Source organism: Protopterus annectens, chromosome 16.part0 (assembly GCF_019279795.1).
Source record: "Protopterus annectens isolate FY-2018-M chromosome 16.part0, PAN1.0, whole genome shotgun sequence".
Classification (NCBI taxonomy): Eukaryota; Metazoa; Chordata; order Ceratodontiformes; family Protopteridae; genus Protopterus; species Protopterus annectens.
Window position 1 is genome coordinate 599758338 of NC_056750.1, and position 5566 is coordinate 599763903.

Genomic DNA, 5566 nt, shown 5'->3' on the forward strand with positions numbered 1-5566 from the left:
TACATATTAGTGAAAGCAGCTAATGGACAGCTGTATCGGGAGCCACTCTCCCACAACATAGCAATAACTGACCCTGTTTCAGGGATGACCCAGAAAAGCAAAATTGTTGTTTCTGCAAAATGCCCAGTAAATCTTTTGGGCAGAGACCTAATGCAGATATTTGGCATAGCAGTAGTTCCAACTATGCAAGGTATGGAAGCACAGCGACAAATGGATATTTTTGTAGTGCGTCCAGAGGGTGAAACATTTTATTGGTACAGCCAGGACTTGGTTACGACTGATCCAGGGACAGTAACCGAAGAACTGATGAATGTGGCCATCAGTAAATCCCCCTCCCTTGACACTGACAAACAGCATTTGTTGCATTGCACTCTATATTACTGTAGCAAACCAGGACCTGATAAAGAATATGAGCAAGAACTGTTTAGAAACCATGCTAACAGATTAGTATTACAAAATCTGCACTGGGACACAGATGGAAACAGTGTAGTAAGCTGTTCATTGCCCCAGGAATTCCTAGCACTTTACAAATCTAATCGATTACCACATGTGAGTTTGACTAAAGATCGAAATGTGAAGTGGGAAGACCTAGGAGAAAAAGTCACAAGGTGGGAAAAACAGACAGAGATAGAACTTTCAGAACAGGGAGTACAAAAGCAGAAGTTGAATTGGATAACACAGACACACCCAGCTGTACACTTGCAGGCAAGTGAGGACAGCTGAGTAGCACTCTTACAAGAAGAAGAGGAAAAAGCCTTACGAGACATACCAGAGACTCTCTGGTCAACAGGAAAATCAGATGTAGGACTTATTCGTACAGCAGGACCAGTCACTATCACTCCAAAGTCAGCATTTAGACCTCAAAAGAGACAGTATCCCGATGCAGAAGTAGGAATCAAACCTATAATAGCAGCCTTACTTAAGGAAGGAGTATTGATAGAATCCCCCATTTCACCATGTAATACACCTTTATTTCCTGTTAGGAAAGCAAATGGAGAATGGCGTATGGTCCAAGATTTACAAGCTGTAAATGATGCAGTTATACCTAGGGCACCAACGGTGCCAGATCCACACACCTTATTAAATGATTTAAAACCGCAACAAAAGTATTTTTCTGTGGTAGATATTAGTAATGCGTTTTTCTCAATACCGATACACCCTGACAGCCAACATTGGTTTGCATTTACATTTCAGGGAAAAAGGTATACATATATGCGACTACCACAGGGATATTGTGAGAGTCCAACAATATTCGCACAGGAAATGGCAAATAACCTGGCGGGATTTACCCACCGAAAGGCAGCCAGATTTTACTTTATGTAGACGACATTCTGCTGGCAGCCCCCACCCAGCAAGAATGCAGAGAAGATACCATAGCATTGCTACAATTTTTAGCTACTCAAAGACATAAGGTAAACAAAAACAAACTGCAACTTTGGAAAAAACAGGTCAAATACCTGGGATATGTAATATCCAAAGAGGGCAGAATATTATATGAAGACAGAAAAACAGCAATATTACAAGCACCTAAACCAACTACCAAGAAGGAAATGATGTCCTTCCTAGGTACTACTAATTTTTGTCGGAGTTGGATTCCAAACTATGCCTTGGAATCTGCTCCACTGACCAACTTGATATTCAAAAAGCCTGTGGCAGCACAAGATTTATTACAGTGGACACCAGAAGCAGAATCAGCTTTCTGCAAATTGAAACAGCTGATAGCATCCTCATTAGTTTTAGGATTACCGAACTATCATAAACAATTTTTCCAAACTGTAGATTGTAAGCAGGGTTATATGACATCAGTATTAACACAGCAGCATGGGGACAAACAATGACCCATAGCTTACTATTCATCACAGCTAGACACAGTGGCATTATCCCTGCCCCACTGTGTACAAGCAGTAGTCGCAGCTGCAATAGCAGTGCAGGCTTCAGCCTCAGTAGTGTTATTCCACCCTCTCACATTGAGAGTGCCTCATGCAGTCGCGATTATTTTACTGCAAGAAAAAGTAGCATATCTTTCTCCTGCTAGACATCTTTCCTGTATGACTATACTGTTGAGCCAACCTCATATGACAATTGAACGATGCACAACTTTGAATCCGTCAACCTTGCTCCCAACCCCTGCAGATGGCAAACCACACTGCTGCCTGCAGGAGATTGAGCAAAAGACACTACCTAGAAAAGATCTCACGGATGTTCCCTTGGATGATGCCGAGGTGACATACTATGTGGACTGCTCGTGTAGGAGTGGTCCTACAGGGCAGAATCTAGTGGGGTATGCAGTAGTTTCTGATACTGAGATTTTAGAAGCAAAGTCTTTACCGCACAACTTATCTGCACAAGCAGCAGAATTGATTGCTTTAACAAGGGCATGTACCTTGGCAAAGGGTAAACGAGTGAACATCTTTACTGACAGCCAGTATGCTTTTTCTACTGTACATGTTTCTGCGCAGCAGTGGAAAAATAGAGGAATGATAATATCTACTGGTAAACCAATTAATCATGCGCAATTTATTTTAGATTTGTTAGACTCTATTCAGTTACCTCAGAAAGTAGCTATTTGCAAATGCGTAGCTCATACCAAACAACAGGATAGGATTTCGAAAGGTAATGCGAGGGCTGATACAGCTGCAAAGCAAGCAGCTTCAGCTTCAGAAGTATTTCTTTTGAGTGAGGAATTACAACCATCTGAGATTTTAGACTTAGAAATGTTAAAAACAATGCAGGCACTTACTACAAATGTAGAAAAACAAAAATGGATAAAACGAGGAGCAATTCTTGAAAAAGGGCTGTACATCCAAAGAGAGGAAACCGATTTTACCATCTAACTTGTTTAGATATGCAGCTTTGTTGAGCCATGGGCAGTGCCATGTCTCAACAGGGGGGATGGTACAGTTAGTGAATCGAGTGTTTACAACGTATGGATTTACAAACTACACAAAAAGTTTTGTGCAGCATGCCATGTTTGTAACAAGCATCATGCACAAGGGGCACTGAAGCCTAAGCAAGGGAGTTTCTCTACACCACCGTATCCATTCCATACTATCTGTATGGATTTTATAGAGCTGAACAAATGTGAAAATAAGAAGTACTGCCTTGTCATTATAGATATGTTTTCCAAATGGGTGGAAACATTTCCAACTAAAAATTCAGATGCAGCTACTGTTGCAAAAGTCCTTGTTAAAGAAATTATTCCTAGATTTGGCATACCGGAAAAGATTTATAGTGACAATGGCACACACTTTGTAAATCAAACTATACAACAATTGAGCCGTTACTTTGGGATTTCTCTGAAAAACCATTGTGCATACCACCCCCAATCTGCAGGATTAGTAGAGAGGCACAATGGAGTTTTGAAAAATAAGCTTAGGAAATTGATTAGTGAGACACAAAAGAACTGGGTGCACTGTCTACCTCTGGCACTGTTGAGTATGAGAACTGTTCCAAATGTAAAAGGGTTAACTCCTTTTGAAATTTTGTTTGGGAGGGCATATTATACACCTCAGTGGAAACCTCTCATGCCTGCAGACCAGGAGGCTGACAGTTCACTTGCAGAGTATATGAGGCAATTTTTGAATAACAAACTTTTGCAGTTAAATTCTGTTTCAGATAAAGAACAAACCAGACCATCGGAAGCAGCCATAGTCCCAGGCATGTGGGTCTGGGTGAAAGTCGTGAAGAAAAAGAATTGGAGTTCTCCGAAGTGGGAAGGACCATACCAGGTGCTACTGTCAACACCCACTGCAGTCAAGATCACAGAGCGAGCGTCCTGGATTCATCTGACACAAATTGGTCTGTAAATTGGTTAAGAACTTTGAACTGGACAAAAACCTTGTTAACTGTTGTACAACGAGAACAAAATGACCAGGTATAGAGTAAACAGGGATGCAGAACAACCTCAGAAAATTTGCATGATTATTCTGATAGCTATACTGATAACAATGATCTTTTTGCTGTGACCTTTCCTTTTCCCAGCCACACGAGTCGAACTGAACAAACGTGATGCATTACTCATAGACTGGCATCCAAACTTTAGCACTTACCAAGCAATTAAATATGTGTATGCTGAGACTTTTAATGTTTCGAACTGCTGGATTTGCACAGCTATACCAACAGCATACGGGGGATTATTGATGACTGCTGTCCCCCTAGGGGTCAGTGAGACCTGGGAAAACTTAATTTTTGATACTACACCTGTGAAATCACAAGACAAAATAGCATTGTACCTACCTGTTACACAAAAAGGGATTGTATGTTTTTTATAAAAATGACACTATTCAGGTGGGTTGGAGCAATTGCAATGTGACTGTTTCTTATAAATGTTATATTAAGGCTAATAAGGCAGAGACTATCTGTGATACAAACTATGATTCATAGTTTGAAAAAATGAAAAGAACTGTTAGTGAAATACAGCATAATCCTGTTCTTTTGAAGCAACTTTCTATTATTGACAAAAAAATGTTTCATGCAGGGCGAGCATATATCAATACTAAAGTAGAGAATTGTTATTTTATTTGTGGGAAAAAAGTATATAAATGACTACCTGAGAATTGGTCCGACAGTTGTTTTTTGGGTTACCTGGTTCCAGCTTTGATTCAGGGAAAAATTCAAAACGTCAGAGAGGTTAGCAGTAAACCTAGAAGTCCAATCAAGAGACCCGAGAATCCAGTGGGACGAATCGAAGCAGGGTGGAGAAACCATAACTCCGTGAAAAACAAAGATAAACTGACACACATGGACTTGAGTGACACCATTATATCGTGGGCAGGCATAGCCCCTGCATATGGCGCAGTGAAATCGATTTGGGAGCTGAGAAAACTGTCCAAACTTCTCAAAGTTATGAGCAATGCAACTTTTTCCGCTCTCGAATTAGTGACTGATGAACTAAATGCTATGAGAACTGTGGTACTTCAAAACCGCATGAGAATGCTGTTCGTATATTCCTGACAACCAGCATGAGATAAACGACCATCTTGAGGTGATCCAGCAAGTGTCGACCATGACCAAACCAGGCCCAAACCCACTGACGGACTTTTTCCAGAATTTGTTTGGGGGGTGGGGTAGCATCCTAATGAACATCCTGATTGCCATTTGTGTGGGATTACTCCTATTAGGAGCATGCATTTGTTGTGGTATTCCCTGCATGAAAAATTTAATCAAAGATTTTATAGATATGTCGGTTTCTGAGACTTTGTATCAAAGTACTGAAATTGAAGAGTTGTTGAAAACTGAAATGCTTTCATAAGTCTAAACTACATGACTCTCTTAACTGCAAATCCAGAATGGAAGAGGTTAGGAGAAGAAGTAAACTGTTTATGCTTTTGAAAATAGAATAAAAAGTATTAACAGGGGGGAAATGTCAGAGAAATATGTATTTATGTATATGTCTAATGCTTATTAGAAGCTAAAAGAATTAACACGTTTTCATTCTATTTTATATGCAGCTTAATTCTGTGTGAAATTATAAGATGCTTTTTGAAACTGCAGTATGCTTTCTGAAAACTGCAAGATGCCCCCTGACCTAGTAATTGCTAGCACAGCAAAATTCATGTTTATGCCT